This window comes from Choristoneura fumiferana, chromosome Z (assembly GCF_025370935.1).
Source record: "Choristoneura fumiferana chromosome Z, NRCan_CFum_1, whole genome shotgun sequence".
Lineage (NCBI taxonomy): Eukaryota > Metazoa > Arthropoda > Insecta > Lepidoptera > Tortricidae > Choristoneura > Choristoneura fumiferana.
The window spans coordinates 36,312,112-36,333,675 of NC_133472.1; the positions used below are offsets into that span (position 1 = coordinate 36,312,112).

Consider the following 21,564-nt stretch of genomic DNA (forward strand, 5'->3'; position numbering starts at 1 on the left):
AGAACAAGTGTTAAAAATAAGAAATTAAAACAACTCTAGCGTTCGTGCGTATCTATTCTTTTTTTAATGTATTAGATACAATGACAAAAATATTACAGAATTCCGGTTTCTAAAAAGTAATCTAGCTAAACTAGCTAGCACTACAGTATTCAACACGTCAACCGTAGCGTCCAACGGACAACAAAATTATTTAAGACAACTTAAGCCTAAAAAGAAGAACATAACAAAGAGCCTTAAATCAGTCTTTGTTTTATTGTTTGAACAAATAACTGAGTCGGAAATAGGCATATAGTGAGCATTCCGCGGAGTGATTGTAATGCCGATGCCGCACAACAACGACACGCCATTTAAATACGACTCGAACGCGAGGCATTTCAATATCCTTCCTACGCTGGTCACAGGGGCCTTGCCGCTAGCAGTAAAGCTAAGAGCCCGTTTCAACATTCATTGATAAATTTTACGTTTCAGGTAAATGGGATGCCGTCTCGGTTTATTTGGATCAAATAAACAAAGACGGCAACACATTTATCTGTCACATAAAATTTATCAATGAATGATAAAACGGGCCCTAAATGCTGGCAGGGATCTGAAGCTGCATATTATTCTAAGCTCGTTCCATTTCGGCAATTTTTACGAAAAATTTGTGCCATCCCTGCGTATGGCCGTAAAACTCGCCAGAACTTAAGGACAATGATCCCGATGATCCGCTATTTAAATATGAACGAAAGTCATTTGCATATCCTTCCTGCGTACACTACATAACTTCACCGTATGTCATCACATGGACAACTTTTAACTAAATCGTTCACTAATGTTGTACTCGTACGCGCTAAGAGCGCTGCAAAAATATTTGCTTAATATATCTAAATCTGAAACGTTTTGACAGCGTATTCCTGATTATTATTTTAAGATAGAAAGATCAATACCTACATACTTACTTATGTAATGAAATATCGAACTGTTTTTTTATACCATCTTTACTAACTGATCTGCTGATTATAATTCGTCTACTGTGGAACTCACAGTTCACTTGTACTTGAACCACGATTACTGATGTATAGTTGGCCTTAAAAACCGTGATACTGCCTATTTGACCAAAAACTACAAACCTCAAAGCTAACTAATTGTAAGTCCTAACATTTTAATGAACCATTAAATGGTTTAGGTTTCATTTCAGCAAAACAAATAAATCTGTAACGTCCCAGGCTCACACTTGCAATATACAACTTCTAACAAAACTTGGCTATTTATTCATCGACCAGTCACATTTCTGATATAGGTAGGTACTTAATATCTCATAATTTCATATTGAATGGACGCGAAGTGTAACTAGGCAGAGGTTGTATATTTATTTCACGTGCCGACTATACCTACTGCCGATTATATGCTGGTCGTGTCTTGGGAACACGTAATCCGGTATTGAACGGATACCTTTGTTGTTTTATATGTCGATGGCGCTAAAGCGACCCATTCAATAAACACTCCCAAAATAACATAGAATATATTTTAAGAACCTATGCAAACCGATTACTAAGTTGTCATCCTTTTATGTCGCACTATTACGTCACAGGTAAAAATGCTACAATAAGTTTCTATTAATTATTAGGGCCCAGAATTTTGCATGCGGCTATTGGCAGATTGTAGGGCTCTACCACTGCTTTTTATCGATGTTATCGACAAATCAATATTTATTTCAATTTATGCTTTTATTAAATAAAACCTCAAACTTTCCGATGATAAGTATTTTTTCAGAGGTCAATGATAAAAAAAGTTTTATCCGTTTAAATTGCTTTATTGAAATCACTCTAATTACGAATACCTTTATATTTTTTAACTTGAGAAAATATCCCTCTGAGACCACTTAACGTTAGGAAGCTTGTTTGCCTACCTTTTGATAAAATAAAAGAGAAAATATTTTTTTGTATTCCTTCAGTTCTTACCATAGCAAATATAAAGGATTTTATAATAATATTCTAAGCAAAAATATATTTACATTTGTATTGAAGTTACAACAGAAATTAAAAAAAACTATCGATTTGTCGATAACATCGATAAAAAGCGGTGCTCTCTTCCTACAATCTGTCAATAGCCGCACGCCAAATTCCGGGCCCTATTAACTATGTACAAGAAAAACGTATGCGGCAATGAACAAAACTTACCTACCTGCTTATGTATATTAAAAATATGAACGTAATCATGTCTCTTCGCCCATCTGTTGGCTTGGCTAGGGTACCACTTCCTTTACGGCAAAACCGTTGTAATAATCTTTATGAAATTTTGCAAAAATATATATATTGGACAATGAGGGCTAAATAGACTACGTATTTTGAGAAGTGCCAAAAATTCCGATGGAAGCGGCACTGAACATCAATAAAGCAGTCGTTGCCTATGCCTATTACGAGCATTCTTCGTGTAACGTTATTATAATACGTATTGTTAGATTTTTAAACTACAGACATTTAAATAACATCTTCACCCTCACAATACGTTCACAAGTTGTGAAGTGAAACAAAGTGCGGCAAGAACTAGTTTTTTTTTGAGAAATTCTATTTTAAAAAATTATATTATTTATTTCGCAGGAACATACACAGGCGTTATAAATATTACACATGTCAGAAGAAATATTACATAAGTACATGTCATGTTTGCTCCGCCCCAATTTGGCATGCAAAATCTTAACCTACTCGCAAATTAATAATCTAATGTAAAAGCAATACTTCATTAAGTTAATTATATACTTTATCAAAATATTCATTCAAATTATAAAATGGTCGAATAATCAAGAAGAATTTTAATTTTCTATAAAATTCACTAATATTATTACATTGTACTTACTAAAATATAACCTGAAATATTTATGTAGTTACAAATCTCCACACATTTAGGAACAAATATATACAATAGTTGTGGATTGGAGTTTTTGTAGGTATTGTACAGTCACCAGCACCAATACAACAAAGCATGAAATAAATATCTGATACTACTCTATTTTTGCACGCTCCGCCGAGGCAGATATTAATGCAGGTGACTGTACCTACTGGTACTGAGCACCGGGATTTAAAGCCTGAACCACATCAATGACGAGACCACAAACACATACATTACAACCACATGGTAAATTGACCATAGACGTAAATTACCTAAATCTTTAGTAGAAACAAGTTTGATTTCTTTTTTACAGTCAGCAATACAAAAGTCAATTTTAAAAGACTTCCTTCACTATACGTACCACCGCAAATATTTTTTCTGATGAAATGTACCTACCAAATGTAGCAAAGTTGCACGTCTTACATATGGGTCATTTTTTTTTAGTTCAGTAGAGGTTATGCTTAAAAGTTTCAACTGTTTTGTTTCTTTGTTTCAATATCCCTTTTGTTGCTAAGTCTTTAAATCTATCGAGCACACCTTCAAGGTTATGCAAGCAACCAGTCACGAGCTCTCTGGACGATCCCGCGATGATTCGTGGCGACTAAAGATATACCTAATGGCAGCTATTGCTTGCAACTTCATCTGCGTTTCGCGTGAACTTTTCACTTTCTCGGGATAAAAAGTAGCCTATGTTAATCTATAATAGAGTTGCTTTCTTTTAATGAATGACTTTTTAACATTGCTTCTGTAGTTTCAATAGTGTTTTTTTTTTGTTTCGTAGTACGTAAATTACTTATTAGAAAAGGAAACGGGAAACAAGAGAACGAACAATTGCGAAAGGGAACGATCATTCTATGAGAAATTAGCATACCTACGAGTACAATTAAATAGATTAAAATTCTTGTTTCTTTATACGATTTCTAACGGAAATGAAAAATTACGCACAATGCACAACCTTTGACAAGAAATATGGATGTATGTTCTCATTCTATAGCTAAATATGGACACGGAAATCAGGTGCACGTAAATGACTAAGTTATTTGATGTGTCCACTAAGCTGTCATAGAACATAAACAGTCATGTAAACAAAGAACAGCATTTTAGTAAGCTGACTGGTCTGAACACCTGCTGAAGTACCCACTGCCACTAATAATGTTTTATTTTATTTGATTGAATAATCGTAATACAGCATCCATTGCACCAACTAATTTACGAGTAAAGGCCCGTGTAAACTGCTTTTTAGGGTTCCGTAGTCAACTAGGAACCCTTATAGGTTCGCCTTTATGTCTGTCCGTCTGTCTGTGTGTCCGTCCGCGGCTAAGCTCAGAGACCGTTAGTCAGAAAGCTGTAATTTGGCATGAATATATACATATCAGTCACGCCGACAGTGGTAAAATAAAAAAACATTTTTTTTACCTCCCATAGACATAAAGAGGGGTGTTTTTTTTGCTCGAAAAACCCTATAGTTTTGTGTATCGTTGGACAGGTCTTTTAAAAACATTAGGGGTGGCAAAGATTATTTTTCTATTCAGTTATCTGTTTGCGAAATATTCAACTTTGAAGTGAAATTTCATTAAAATATAGCGCCCCCCCCCTCCCCACTAAAATCTAAAGTAATCTAAACTGGGGGGGGGGGGGAGTTTAAAAAAAAATTAGAATGGTAGTAAATACATCAAATTTACAAAGAATTTATAGCGGCTAAGATTTCTTGAGAATTATTAGTAGCTTAAGAATAAATACATAGCAGCCTAAGGTATAACACATACCTACCTAACTTGGAAGATTCCGTAGGTACACAATTCGAAATCCTTAGAAAAATATTAGGTACTTGATTTTTTTGTAATGGCTACGGAAAATACTATCCTGGGCGTGTCCGACACGCTCTTGGCCGGTTTTTTTTTTTCATTTTCAATACAACGTGATACGCACGCGAGTTGTATGACTGCTCTATGGAAAGAAAACCGCGCTGTCAACGCGCGTTTAAAAAATGCGGTGTGCGCTAGGTGTGCAAGTCAGTGTAAACTAATACGAGTACTCGTATTATAAAGAAAAAAAATTGACTGTGTGTTCGCTCGTATATTGTTTAAGATTCAAAATTTTAAAACCGGATTATACAAAGCATAGATAGGCTATATTTTATCCCGGGAACATGTTTTCCCAGCGGACGCAGACAAAGTTGCGTGCAATAAATAACTAATCACTAATTAAAAGGCGAGACTTTGACTTCTTGACTCGCGTTCACAATTTTTTCACGAGAATTTCTAAAAATAAAAGATTGAGAGGTATGGTATAAACGTAGTATACATTATGATTGGTTTTTAGGGTTCCGTAGCCAAAATGCCAAAAACGGAACCCTTATAGTTTCGCCGTGTCTGTCTGTCTGTCTGTCCGTCCGCGGCTTTGCTCAGAGACTATAAATGCTAGAAAGCTGTAATTTTGCACGAATATATATGTAAACTATGCCGACAAAATGGTATAATAAAAAATTTTAAAAAAAATATATTTTAGAGTACCTCCCATAGACGTAAAGTGGGGGTGTTTTTTTGTCTCATCCACCTTATAGTGTGGGGTATCGTTGGCTAGGTCTTTTAAAACCATTAGGTTGCTCAGGATTGCTCAGGACCTGGGTTAGATTCCCAGCGTTGGTCTCTTTTTCTGATTTTTCTGTGCATCCATGTCTCAGTTTATATTTTGGATGTAGTATACATTGTTTAGTGGCGTGGCACCGTGACAACTTAGTTCTCATCGGGTTGCATAAATTATTATTCTGCTGGCAAGTATGGCAATGGTTGTGTACACTAACTGCAAAGTAAAGAATACGAAGACTAGTCACATTCTCGGGTTACCTAAGGCAAATGTTCACCGCACGCCACTGGTATACATGACATTGATCACTTTTTTATAATGTGGTCTAATTCTAAAACCATTTTGAGGAATAGGTTTATTTAATCATTATAAAACATATTAGTTAAAAAATACTAATTGATCGTGTGTATATTTGCAACATTTCGTTTGACCTTTGTTTGACTTTCATCGTAAATAAACGTTATATAACTAAACGACCTAATCCTGACACTGCCAGGTAACAGAAGACACTACGTTTTATTAAATAATTGTGACGGGCAAAGATAAACGTAGTTTTTAAAGCCATGGCATCTGTGTTTAGCTATAATTCCGGTAACTTCTAAATAGGGTAATAAATTTAAAACGCAACTAAAACCAAAATCCATCAAATAGGTGTCTTAAATTCGCCTATTTCATGAAAAAATAAATAAAAGTAAACTTTTTTTTTGAGACTGATGCCAATTTGAGACTGTTTATCGGTCCTTATAAAGATTTATCGTTATTACTATTAAAGTTGAACTTTTAAACGAGGGTCAGTAAAGGGTCATTCCTGAAATACCTTGGTTAGTCGTAAATAGTCGTAACTGTTGCAATAAACCCCGGGAAGGGGAAATGAGGAGACTATAAATTTTCGCCACCGAAATCTGAGGGTGCTTACAGATATTGTTATTAGGTATTTTTACGTTATTAAATTATTATGCCAAGAAGTATGAGGTGTACCTACTGCCGTTTCGACAAAATAAGTTTCGCCAAATTTCAGTTCCCAAAAAACTTATCGCAGTAGTTTCATCTCCCAAACGAATCTTTAGCATATATATATTAACATTTCGCATTTTATTCATTTGGTCAAATTATCATTTGGCTTAATTCTACATTGTCAAGTTTTATTATGACAAACGTTTATTAAGAAAACGTTTTATTTTGGCTAATAAGTATTATATTCCAAAAAAATGTTTTTTAACTTTAGAACTGCGACCCCCACAGACACGAACTGCTATCAGAAAAGTTGGTTATTATGCCATGCAATATTTTGGGAAGTGCTTTATGCCAAACGATACATTTGACTAAATAATACTTGGTAATATGAAACATGTATAATATTTTTTTTTTTCAAATAATAATAATAAATTTATTTATTCCTCCAACACAAAAGTAGACAGTAGAATGATAATTTGAGTAAAATATTTTGGGAATTGGGATGTTATACTTTGGGAAAAGTTTTTTGCCCATACATTAGTAATCCCTGAAATTTACATGTTGATAGCATGATGACAGCCATAACATCTACGAGTAAAGTACCTACCTACTTATCTTCAAATTCCCGGTCAGGGCAGATATTAGTATGAATGATACTAATGTTTGTTCTCGGGTCTTGGACGTTTAATAATGTATTTAAGTATTATTTATTTATATAAGTATGTTCACTCGTTACTAGTACCCATAGTACAACAAACTTTGCTTGCTTTGAGACAAGGTCAATTGGTGTCAATAGTCCCATGATATTTATTTATTAAGTCGATTAATCAAGAAATGCTGAACATCATTGTTAAGTTTTTCGTCGGATTTTTTGATTCAAAATGTAATCATGCCTTTGTCGCGGTTTACTTTGAATATCAACATCTCTGAATATGGAAACAACACAAGTTTCAAATAGATTAAAAAACTCTGAGGAACATTTTCAGGGGTGTTTTGTTTAGAATGTTTAATGCGAAGGTTTCGCTTCGTCATTACACTATGCCTTCAATATATTTTTGCGTGTCATTTATGGGGACTATGGGTACATAAATCCTTACTTAAAATTTGTTTAGTTTGTGCTAAAGTAACGTAGGTATGTATAGTCTGCGGTAACACAAATATAATTTGTTTCCATTTACATGTCCAAGCTACAAAATAGGATAACCACGACATTTATTATTTGTTGTGGTTATTGGCAAAACAATTTGGACGCCACACTTTCATAGGTATTTAAATGTAATTCGAGAAAAGTTGTATGTTTTTGCGAATAACTTTTCGTTTGGTACAGTCAGCAGTAGAAATGAATTAGGGCCGTTACGTTCAATGTGACCTACACACGACTCTGCTACTAAGGTAATAAGAGGATGTGTAGCTCATTTTGAGCCCCCGTAACAGCTCATCTACATCTGCTCTTGACTGTACAAAGACGTTCACGAAACGTTGACGAAAACGTAGGGGAATGCAATGCACTAACATTCAAATATTAATTATGTAAAATTTATAATTTTAATCTTAGTTTAAAGTAATTTTAGTTTAATCCCGAGCGAAGATAGGTAGCTCAACTAGTTACCTACGCAAATACTGAAAAAAAATCTATTGAATTTGCTACGGGAAGTAGACCGCCAAATGTAATTAAATATTATTCGTGAATAATTGAAAATTGTTAGTATTAAAATTAAATGTGAGTTAGGGCTCGTACTCGTACTTTATCTACAGTCCGGGCTACTCAGAGAAGAGTAAAAGTCTCTCGGCAACGAGAGATCGCGGTTAACCGTTGGAACCTCACATGACCGGATTAAGTGCCGAATTAAATAATTTAAACAGATGAATCGGGACAATAGGAGAACATTAAAAGGAAAACCAGCTTATTTTGATATTAAATAACTTATTATTCATGAAATATCCCCTACAGTACGTTTCCAGTAAAATTCTGAAAAAACGTCATCTGTTACCCTCCGGGCCACTTTTCAAATGCAAAGCCCCGCAGTTATCAATACCAACGTTTTCATTTTTATTTACGTTCGGAATTTCCCACAGGGCACCTCGTTCCACAAGCTACTGTGGGCAAAAATTTGAGAACGGTAAAGTTTTCTGATAAATCATTGGTACCTAGCCAATTAGTTAGACCTATGATCCCTCAAGCAAGAGATCGTCGGTTCGAGTCCAGGCTCATACCTCTGAGTTCTTAGGAAATAACGTGCGAAATTACATTTTAATTTTTGTCATGAGCTTTTCGATGAAGGAACGAAGCAACTCTATGGTGATATTGGTGATACACCATGTAAAGTTCCCAATCCGCATTGGGTCCCCGTGCAAACAACGCCAGTGTTCTCATTCTGAGGGGAGTGCCCCGCAATGGGACATCTATATACGGGCTGGAGATGATGCTGAAAATTTTTAGAGCTAGAAATGTGAGAATTTTTAGAGCTAGATGTGGGTCAGGCACACATTGGAAATTGATGCTGAAATTAAAACCATAATTTAAGCTGAAACTTTACTCCAGGCTTAATTAGAGAAAAGCAGGTTTATGTCCTCGTCCAAAAGGGTATGATGATAGATGTCATGTGCTATACGTGGAGATCGCGAGGGTTTAGAGTCTCATTAGTCAGGCTTGACACTCGTGAACTAAGTATCCCATGTCACATAAAGTTATACAGCAGCCTTATTTTTCAACGTAATAGATATATTACCCACTCATTCCTTTTTAATTATCCTAGTGCAGTACAAATCTCGAAATTTTGAGCAAAAAATGGATGAAAAATATCTAAACAAACTATTACGCCGTTAACAAAAGAGTCATGTTCACATATTTTTGATAAAATTTTGGCTCAGAATTATAAGAACTCGGCTGTACATTTAAAAACCAGGGCACCAAGTGCGCACTCATACCAACTAGTTTAAAGTATTCAAGTAATCTCAAGCTTCTTCAGCGCATATTAAGTGATGTCCGTTTTTAACAGCTGTTGAGTAGTGTTCAGAGCAGTAAAGTAAGTTAGGTGTTGATTTTCTTGACACGATATCAGACTTAATAAAGAAACACGCCCTTGCATTTTTATGAAACCCCTCGAGTAGTGCTCGTGAAACTTTGAGATAGGATTTTCAAAGTGGTTGCCAGTGAAGCTACGGTTACATCACTTATCTTTACTTCCTTTATAACCATTTCCCATTACTGGTAAAAGCGTCATCAATTCCAGCGCTGGCGTAACCACCATTTCCGTCGATTAAGCAAAAAATAGAATTATCCATTCAGCTACGGAAAGCTTGGACACAGAAAAATTAAATAACCGTAAACATTGCGGAAGTGTTCAAAGTCCAGAAAATACGGGTGTAAGAGATTAAGAGAAAAAAAATAAGGGCAAAAAATAATTTCACCCCGCGCCGCGTCTTACCTATCTTTGCTGGGATAAAAATATAAATATTTAACTAAATAATTTACTTGTCAAAGTGTACTTACTAACGGTTTAGCTTAGAGTGGCAAAATAAAAATGATGTTTTTTTTACAGATTATTATTTTTTATTATTGGACGAGAATATAAATTATTCAACTAAAGCAAGTAAATTTTATAGTGGAATGCTAGTTTCGAGTAAAAATGCACTGTTAGTAACAAAAGCTGCGATAGACATCCTATACAGATAAATGTAAAAAAACATGAGTAAGATACATCATATTTTAGCACAGAACTAAATATTTAATTTCCTCCGCTGCATTTAAAACTATCAAGTACATATATCAATAATTTCGACTTAACCTCCTAAGGCCCACATCAAATTATTATTTTCGAATGGTGCAATTTCAAATATCGATCTCCAATAGAGTGCGTGTGCGTAGTGCGTACCTCCGTTGTCTCTACGCTAGGGTAAAATGTTTCACGCTCCGTCGATGGTGAATTGAATAGTCCCCTATAGTCTCCCTGTGTTAGTAGAAATTCTCGCTCAGAGAGATACGTACCATAAATCGTAAATAGATGGACCATTTTAAAATTTCGTTAAAATATTCTTCATTCTAGGCCAAGGGATGCACAAAACTAATATTACAAATGTACTAAACTGTACTACATATATTTAGCGACCCGGTAGCTAAGTAGTTGATTTAAGTCAACCTAAAGACGAATAGATTAATCTACTAGTGTAGTCTTTAGGCAGTTGTCTCACCGCCGGCTATCGACTATTTTCTCGCTCAAGAAACGAACAAAAGATATAAGATCCTGTGTGAGTAAAAGATACATATATATAAATAGTTGATCGCTGGCGGTTCACACTGCCGGCGAGAACTCGCTTTACATCTTTTGTCGCAGCGACAAGAGCTATAAAACTCGCTGAGCTATAAAAATATCTCAGCGATACTCGCTCAGCGCTGTTAGCTTGGCGGCCGCCCGGCTCGAGCGAGTAGAGCGAGTAATCGCCCGTCGTGCTCGAACACTCGCTTTTCACTGCTCGCCCACTCGTTTCTAGTTACTCACTCTGCTCGCTTCTCGCTCATCGTCGGCGCTGGGACAAGTGCCTTAAGTTAGACTTTGACTCAAGTGCGTTCAACAACAATTTGAGTAAAACTGGTAATAGCGGGGGATAACTTTTCTCGTCATACAAAGTTTTGGCGAAGAAGGCTTAAGTGAAAAACTAGCGGGGATGCTTGCGCGTGTTCGGGTCGAAAACTTGCCGAACGTCGACGGGAGGTTAGCACTTAAAAAATTGTTTTCCGCAGTTTACACGGCACGGCTAGCTTAAAAGATACTTACTTTATCTTGAAATATGCTTTTGTTTAATTTTTAATACAAGCTTTTTTGCTGACTGTACTTTTGGTTGATTGTACAGTACCCGGTGAGAAAGATTGCACATCGGTCTTCGGAAAAAGACAATTGGCTGTTCTCGACGATTTCCGAACACTGGCAACCGTCCATCAAGCATCGTATTTATTAAGTGACATTTTATATCAAGTAAATACCTACTGCAGCACCTTTATGGACTTAATTAGTTTACGTCAAATTAATGTAATGACATATAAACTTCGGATATCTAAGAGAGCTGTTGCAACAACTAGAATTAAAAACTAAAAGGAAGAAAATAAGTCTGGTGACCTAGAATTCTGTCAAGTAGCTAATTTAAAGTTCAACAGTCGGGACCCATTGCCAACAATTTTTGAGCTGGTCACGATTTGAATGGGTCCCGACTGTTGAACTTTAGACTCATTTTTTCCTTTTAGTTTTTAAGGCAGTCGGGTTTTTGATTTATTAAATTTAATGTTTTATTTTATACTTGTTTGATATTTCTGTGAAAATGGTAGAACAAAAGTATTATAATCCATTGCTAATTATTATTTTATTTGATACCCATACATTGTTACAATACTTTTTTTTTAATTTCTCCGCCATATTTTTTTTCACAGACGCCATATTTAAATATAATATACCTTGTTGCACTCCGACAGTTATGACGAATCTAATGATACCTCATAATGTTTAAATCCATCCAGCCGTTTAGGCTGCAGCGAGGATCAAAGAAATTGACATACATACCCGCATACATACAAAGAACATACATAATAATATGCCCCTTCGGGCAGTCGGGTAAAAAGGATAGTTTAGATTAGTTTACAGTATACCAAAGCTTGGTATCCTATCTAAGGTTAGGCGATACTTCACTACGGACCAGCTCATTGGTCTTTACCGAGCCCAAGTCCGATCCTGCATGGAGTATTGCTGCCACCTTTGGGACGGTTCTGCTGAATATCAGCTAGCTGCTTTGGATTCGGTAGAACAGCGAGCGAAGAGGCTCATCGGCGTCGCCTGCGACGCGGATTTTTGTCGTCAGAGCCTTCCTCATCGCAGAAAGTGGCTTCCCTGTCGGTATTCTACAGGCTACATTTCGGAGAATGTGCTTCGGAATTGCACGACCTTATTCGACCTGCTCCTTTCTTCCACAGGTCGACCAGAAGTAGGCGGGGTCTCCACCCTTACGTTGTCAGTATTCCCAAAATCTGCACAAAGCGTTTCGGTCTTCCTTCATCAACCGCACAGCGAAAGAGTGGAATTCCATGCCTGCGACTGTGTTTCTTGAACACTAACATTTGGCCGCTTTCAAGTCTAGGGTGAATGAGCATTTACTAGGCAAGCGTGCTCCATCGCAGACCTCATCCTCGCTATCCATCAGGCGTGATTGTGACCAAACGCAAGCCTATATTGTTTAAAAATATATAAGTATATCAAGTTAATCCAAGTCCTAGAAGTGGATATAAATTAACATGCAAATTTTGAAACTGAAATAAATATGAGGTTAAGTAAAAAAAAATTGTACGTTAAAAGTTCTGCTGTGTCATGACAAAACACTCTATCTAAAAAAAAAAACCTCTTTCTCAGAAATCGCAAAAAACTGTTTTCTTCTTTACAAACCCGTCAATAAACATCCGATTTTAATTAAATTTGGATAAATTATAAATAATATGCTACTAATTGTTGACAACGAAGTATAATATAAGATTTATACTTTTTCATACATTTTCAAGCAAAAATACGTTAAAAATGAAGAAATTCCGATTGTAACATTGTAACGTCAGGTACTGGCTGAAGAAAAGGTGGGTTTTGTTTTGGCAAAACACGGTATCTGGAGGAGATAGTGTTTATTGTAACGACAAGTCTTAAGCGATAATCTCATTTTGAGGTTTTAAGAGTAGTATGAGTGTAAACTTTCATAATAGAAGTACATTTCAAAAATTATTGGTAAAGCGATAGATCAGTATTCACTCTATAGTATTGTAAAAGTAAATACGATACGAAATCTAAAGTAGGTTCTATATAAGTAGTTTAATCAATTTGGTAATAGACAAGGTTACATTATATCAAAAAACAAAAAAATAAAGATGGCAATAACTTAGGGTCTCAGGGTAGATGTCCCGCCAGAATCCAACCTAAATTCCTCTAATGTAATTACACCCGCAGCGCGGTCACGAGCAAATATTTGACAATTCATTAAAATCCCGATGGTGGTGACAAAGGGCTTGTAATTACAGAACGGACATTATTAACCTAAGATTTTTAACGGATACAAAGACTAGAGTACTTTCATATCATATTACCTACTTCATGTATTGTACACATATATAGGTTAGTAGGTTATTGTCTGACAGAATTCAGCTAAGCAACAGCCTCGACAAATAAGCTCGAAAAGAAATTTGCCAAGGTTCCCGTTTATACGTAAAGCAAATTGTATTGAGACAAAGATAACATTTTTCATGAAAAAAATAGCAGGTGCGAGAGGATTATCTGGGAGAAAATAAGTCCGTCCCCGAGAGTGATTGAACGGTCGCTTGAGAAGATTCCCGCGAAATGAGAGCGGTAAAATTTTCGGCATATCTGCCGCCCGATGGAAAGCTGCTCAAGATTATCAAGACAATTGCTGCTAAAGCTGAAAGCTGTGTGGACTTAAAAAAATATTTGAAGTTGGTATATGTATCTACCTATAATAACTGACGAGCACAAATAACATTACCAGTTTATTTTTACTCCTTAAAACATTTTCAAAGAGAAAAATGTATGTTTTTCACGTTTCAGTAAAGTTTTCATTTTTAAGTATTAACAAAAACTTCATTTGTCAATACTTATGAGCCTTGTTTGTCAGTAGGTTTTGGATCACTATCATAGTTTTCACCGTAAGCACAGTAATTGAGCTACTTATAACTTAAATAGGAAACAATAGCCACTTCATTCATAAACGTTTACGTAACTTCCGTTTTTGATTGTCTTTTATTTGTCACTTTGATAAATATATTTGTTTTTGCCAGACACAGAGAAAGAATTCTTTCCTCGGGCCTGTAACCTTTTTTGAATGCAAAATGGGTTAATATTTATTTCAAGCAATTTCAGACAGGCAAGATTTTAGAGCAAGATTTTTTAGCATAATTACGAGATTATCCCTTGTGGAATTTAAAAAACAAAACTAAAAGCTTTGGCTTCTGAGGGCGAGGCAATGACGTATCTTATCTTTACAAACAAATGCCCACAATATAGCAAAGCCTTTTAATATGATGTAAACTGTAAACTATGATTGTTTTTTTGGAGTCTTTTTGTATTTTTTATTTCAACTCCAAATTTGTTACTTTTACGGGTATCCCGTGAAACCAAATCGAAAACGTAAACTGAGACATGGATGCACAGAAAAACCAGAAAAAGAGACCAGCACTGGGAATCGAACCCATGTCACAGTTTGTGTTTTCGATAAACTATAGACCTTACAATGAAAATATTATTATATCATAATAAGGTGCTTATTATCCGCGCAATACTCGTATTTCACACTTTTAATGTGCACCTATTATAATGAATTTAAAAATCCACTATACAAAGGATAATTTTCTGTTAAATAGGTTCATGCGTACGCCACCTAAATAGTCCTTCATCTATCACAATCTCATTAATAAATAATTGATCAAAAAACAACAGTCTTTTCAATTTATTCGATTGAGGCCGCGGAAAATTGATAGCAAACAAACGGGCGCTTTAGAAAGGTTTCCGATGATTGCAGCATCCGAGCAGTCTAATGCTGTTGGTCACTCGAAATAGGGACTGTCACAATAAACACACACCCTGAAACTTTGAATTGATTGCGAAAACAGCCAATATCAGATTGTCCCTGACGTTGTTCATCAAAGCCTTCTGGGAACACTTGGTACGCTTCGTAATTAGAATTCAGTTGTACGTCACAACTCCGTGAAACCATTTATGATAGCTAGGTATATTAAGTATTTTTTTTCTCGAGTTTTACGTAATAGCTATGAAATGAATTACATAAATGTCGCTATATATTTGACTGAAATTTCGCTTGCGTTGCATGCAGAGCTTTTCTATGGCTTAATGCCTGGCAGGCCTTATCGTACAACCTTACGATTCATTCGAGCAAGGTTGTGCTGCGAATTTGTTAAAGCATACGTATGTATTTTCTAGGATTTAAATATTAACATTTAGACACCAGAAATATAGTTACAGACAGTATAAAACTACTTCTTTAGCCGATATAACAGCAAATAACAATAAAATAATATAAACAAAAATTAAAAGAGATCCCCATAAAAAAGTAGTATTTTTTTCGTTACAGCGATACGGAACCTTTCTTGTGCAAGAGCGATTTGCGCTAAGGCCCATTTTTTCTTGGCCTTCTAACTCGGCAATTAAAATTTAACTAAAACACTCCGCAGATTTACTTATTTGGTAATTTTATTTAGTTTTTCGAGAGATCCAGAGGAGCTGTTAAGAGGTAAGACTTAATAAATCCTTACTGTGTTATTCTAGAACGAAACCAAAGAATTCGAATGAGCGAATTCGCGCCGGTCCCTGTTGTTGTAAAAACGAAATTCAATGGATGGGTTCTGCGCGACCGCCTCATTGTGCGCGATGTTGAATGGACCTCCGTGGGTCCACGCGGGTCCTTTGTAAATAGGCTTTTTTATTAGGGTTCCGAAGATAATAGGAAGATAGCACGATCTAGGTAAATCAGTCTCTTAACTGACTTAATAGAATTCTGAACCTAAATTGAGAAAAAGGGAGATTTAATTAAGATTTAAGATGCCGTTTGTGTTGGCTGAGTAAACAATCATAGGAAAGGAACCAGTGGCGCCAGGCTAGCGTAATCCCGGGCTTAGAAGCCTCTTCAGTCGAAGTGCGATAGGTTACCACTTTGCATACATTTGTAGGGTTCTTACTGCACAGCTCCAACCGCGGCATAATATATATATAAATAGGTATAAAATATTATGACGGTGCTTATCTACTTAGATAAGTTATTATAGTATCTTGCTGTAGGTCCTACTGACAACCAAAACTACCGCAAGAAGTAATAATAAGACATGACGTAAATAATGACCCATTTGCTTCATTTCAGCGGCGCTCCTATTTTCCGGCCGCCTGTGGCTGGCATGAAAGGGATGTTTGAAAAGAAGAGGTAACCATGCAGACGTAACCGTGAAGACGTTTTTACTCAAAGAAAAGTAAAATTACTAGGGTTAGGGCCATTGGTAGCACGACTTGGTTCTGGAATCCACGGAGCCGTTATTTGTTAAAAATATTTGCAAAAGTAAATATTTTATAGTAAGTATACATACTTCTAATACTACTATGCGTTTGTAACATATCACAAAAATAAAGAGCATCATGTGTGTAGAAAATATAATAATTCTAATTTTTCAATTAATTACAGCAACATATTTATTTATTTATTTATTTATTTATTTATTAAAAAGTACATTTCACAGCATTACAGTATTGACCAATACACTGTGAAACTACACAAATCACATCTTAAACTAAAGTACAGTGAGAAACTTTACATAGGAACACTAGTTTTCCTGTCATCCATCATCTCGCAGAACATTAATAATTGTCGAGACACAGCAGCCAACGCCCAGCCAGCAAGTCGCACTCCGGAGTGGACTCCAGCAGCGCATTCAGCATGAGTGCCTGTGCGACACGGTGCGAGCCGCAGGCACGGCTAACAGGGAGCGCATACGCGTCTCAAGGTTATCCTCGGCACGTCAGGGACAGAAAATCTAACTAGCTGCTCAACGAGCTCAGGACAGTCTGCCGCCCACGCAAGACCCGAACAGTAAAAACTAGAAGGCTCATGCGCCTCACCTCCAATGAGTTAAAGCCTAGTGCCAAGTAAGAATTTAGTAGGTATAAATACGGGTAACATCCATATATTTTTTTGTACAGCGTTCTCAAGAAAGCCTTCTGGACCCTCTCTAACAGCAAGATGTAGGTCACCTCAAACGGGTTCCATACAATGGCGGAAGCCTCCAGCTTGCTTCTCACTAAGGCATTAAATAAGACTTTATAGCCCCTGGATCTTGAAATCCCGGATGTTTCGAATGACAAAACCTAGTCTACGAAAACTACTACGCCCTTATATGATCGTGGAAAGTAAGACGCGTATCAAATATAACACCCAGATCCTTAAAAGAGAACACATATAAATGAATATACACATGTGACTTCTATAGGAACATCCATACGTACTAATATTGTAAATGCGAAAATGTGTTTGTGTGTTTGTCCGTCTTTCACGCCGTAACGGAGCGACGGATCGTCGTGATTTTTGACATAGAGATAGTTTATGGGCCCGAGAGTGACATAGGCTACTTTTTATTCCGGAAAAAATGCACAGTTCTCGAGGGAACAGCGCGCGATAACCGAATACCACGCAGGCGGAGCCGCGGGCAAAAGCTAGTAATAATATATTTTAAGGGCTGACCCCAATGAACGTAAATTGTATTTCTAGTTAAAAAATACTTTTTTTTTCATACAAATTAATTCAGCACACAATGTATCGATAACAAAGCTAACAACTGACACTAACATTTGCTGCCTCTCTGAAACGTCAAATAAATGTTCGCATTACATTGCTGCTCGAGCAAATTTAAAAAATAATAATTCTCCATTAGTAAAGGTAATTGTTATATTTTTCGATAAAACGGTTCTCAATAGTAATAGCTATCGTTAATTAAAAATGTATGTTCTTATGGATGTCATGTTGTATGATATACGAAAAAAATTACGAAATTAATTCACCAGTCAAGTCACAAATACATAGTTTGAACTCATGGATTCTTAAACCCCGAAAAGCCTGGCAAGAGCTACTCGAGATATATTTTACAATCGATATTGCACTTTGATTAATGATTATGTGTGAAATATCACTATTTGTTTAAAAAAAGCGCTTTATCTCTGTAATAAAAGTATCCAAAGCCAAAAATAACAAATTACATAATATGTAATTCAATTTCTTTTTAACATTCAAAATTATAAAATACGACAAAAATACTAAAACTTAGTTATAAAATTACAAAAAAATCTTGATTACTAAGATAGGTAATTCACCCGAGATAATCTCATTCGACAGTAAGAATAAGGTTTTAGTATCTTCAGAATTCTTCTTTTATTTGATTAGAGATATGGCCTCATTAAGTATTTTATCTTAATTTTGAGAGTAATGAATAAGGCGTGGAAGGATACGTTCTAATACTTAAAACTCTTTTATTGTTCCCTAATGTCTTCTATCTCGAAATTTATTAAGGTAAAGTATGTATTTATTAAGTAAACGCAGTAAACGTAAATGAATATACTTTCGTTTCCCAAAAAAAACCCTGAATGCCTTTTCCGACAGTCACTTATGGGTTCGAGAGAGAAGCAAATATTATATGTACATAATTATCAAGTATTTGTTTATTTTGTATACGTAACTACCAGTTATTTCTAATAGTAATATATTTTCCTCGGAGCTACAATAGTGAACAGTTCGTTCCGATGTGATTTTAGTAGGGTCTCTCGTCTCTTCTCTATAGACGTTTTTATTACATAGGTATCTACCTATATACGGTCACGAGCGTTAATAAGAGACACATTTCGTCAAAAAATCCTTTGAATTGACAAAAAAAATGACAGATATCCGATCTTAAGTGGGTCCCATCCCAAATTAACGAGCGTGACCGTACCTAATAGATAGATTCTTCTCTAGTATAGTAGTCGCTTTCAATTTTCACGTACGTTTTATTTTCATTTCCAGCCTAACTACCATTTATAATATAAATAAGCCACTCCAGTCCCGTTTTATAAAATGAACGATTCTTTAAACTTCTTCCAAATTGAGCGACATTAGCCGTCATTTTCTATAGATAAACGTTACGAAGGTTTTCCGTTGAATTCATATTTATTGTCGCCAAAATTGTGCGAATCGGCAGAGTGGAAATATTACTAATTGAATTCAGAATTGTTTTACTCGGGACGGCCGACTTGCAGCTTTGTGTGCGTTTATTTTAGAATGTAAACGATAGCGATTTTCTATTGGATTGTAAGATTTAGTCCTAATACAATTTACAGAAGCTTGCTGTATTTTCTTTCCAATTTTCGTCCCTTTACTACCTGCACATTCAATGATCATCAATTTGTGATTGCTTATGAGTCGCAATAAGGCGAGGCTGAAATTGTGTTTGCTTTTAAGCCTACAGTTGAAAAGGGTTTCCATAAATTATGCAACGTACTAATTTTATACGTAAAATTCTTATTTAAAGACGCTTAAACCTGTTGTAAAATACAATTTGTAAACAAAACATAACTTCAAGTATTGAAACAAGTTAAAAAACCTCGTTGTTACCGTTATTGTTTGAGGCTTCCCTCTGGGACCTGTCCGCAATTATTCTACCTGTCATGAGCACGAGTTTATTTGACAAAATCGGGTGGCACATACATTTTGCATTTCCGTCAACAATTTGTATTTGAATAGCGCTTTAAATCGCCCGTAGTGATGATTAAACGTAATCAACATTTCATTCGGAAACATTTGGGGCGAAAAGTGTGGAATAAAAAGGACGGGAGAAATTCATCAACAAAACATAGCTCCTAGACCATTGGTTCACAACCCGGGGGTAATTACGCCTCAAGGGTAAAACTCAGTTTCGTAAGGAGTAACGAACAAAGTGCTACTGTTACACTGCATTTGTTTTTAATGGGTAAATGACAACTTGTTGTAATTTTCGGGGGTAAATTTGAAAAAAAAGGTAGAAAAACTGTTCTACATGCCTAATGTTATTTAGACTTTTACTAAGAATTCGTTATGGCAACAATCGGAGGCAGAGCAGTGATGTTTAGAGCGTTTTCAGATTATCCGATCCGATATTGGGGCAAGTAAAATGTATGAAATATGATCCGATATCGGATCGTATAATCTGAAAGACAAGTAGGTACATTTTACTTGCCCCAATATCGTATCGGCGACCAATACCAATATCAGATCGGATAGGTAATCTCACGGAAGTGCTCACAATATAGAGCGGATGTCGGCAAGCGGCAGTTTAACAGCTTCGTGCCGTACAACTTCTACAAATTACAAGACCTGCGTAATTTTTACAACAATAATACAGTAATTTTCATGAAGCCCTGCTTGAAACGCGACAATGCTCAATATGCATTTCATTGGTGCTTAATAATTAATTACGCTCGTGTCGACATGGGAGCTCACGATTCCTGACGCAACATGCGGGATTTAAATCCACTTCACTAATTAATTTGCGTACATCATTCAAGTGTGGGTAGATAGTGATGTGCCCGATACCGACCCGAATCTGTAAACGCAAACATGGAAGAAATAAAAAAATCATATCTATTTCTATTTAGCGGAAGTTCACTAAAATACCTCTCTACGAGTACAAAATGAAATTTAAAGGTTCAGAATGTGGTGTGTGGCTGGGAAAAGAAATCTAGATTTAGCCATCAAAACCGGTTTTAGCACGACGGTTTCGTATATTTTGACTCTATTGAACTAATTTTTAAAGCTAAATATGCAATGATTATTTTTTCTTATTACTTCAAATCACATATTGATTCGTTATTAGTACATATAAGTATAATGCGTTAACTGGGTTCAATCTAACGTAAGCCCAAAATCATACGTAGATCATATCCGTTCGCGTAAGTAAGTGTAGGTACCATCAGCCGAATATGTGGTCTACCACCTTAAAGTTGATAAGTAATCGTTTGCATGTCAATAATGCCCATATAGACGTAACCGTCAACTTTCAGTTCGACTTTTGCGACGTATTCATTTGATAGGTAGGATCTTGTTTAAAAAATTGATAGATCACTTATTTGGCTGATGATACATTTATAACAATCTTACACATCACTAGCAGCTGATACTATTTCAACTCAACTTACTTGAGACATTTTATTTGCTTGTACCTTTAGTACCTATAACAGCTAGTCATTTTCCTTTTCAGAAGCATCATACGAATTAACAGTAGTAACGTGGTAGTAGTACTCGTAACTATAACGGGTGTGGCCTGTAATACGAGCAAATAATTAAAACATAGATCATACTCCTCAAACTGAACAAAAATAGTTTAGCGACTTTTAAAAATAATTACTTTTTAAATTTTACTTTTAAGTTTATTCGAAGAAGCAATGTAAAGCAAAATGCTTGATGTTTGTACAGTGACAGGCGACATCAGTTGTGTTCTAGGATGGCGTACATTGATAGCATTATTTAATTTGTATGAAAAAAGGAAAATTCAAAGACTTTAAAAGTCGCTGAACTAATGTTGTTTAGTTTGACGACGAGGAATTTGTGTTTTAATTTTTT

At 35.7% G+C, this 21,564-nt stretch overlaps 1 protein-coding gene across 2 annotated transcripts in view; it reads right to left on the bottom strand.

Annotated features, from left to right (window-relative positions):
* LOC141436005 (carboxyl-terminal PDZ ligand of neuronal nitric oxide synthase protein-like) overlaps window positions 1–21,564 on the bottom strand; it is a 173,392-nt gene that overhangs the window by 107,971 nt on the left and 43,857 nt on the right. The gene's annotated exons all lie outside the window — the stretch shown is intronic.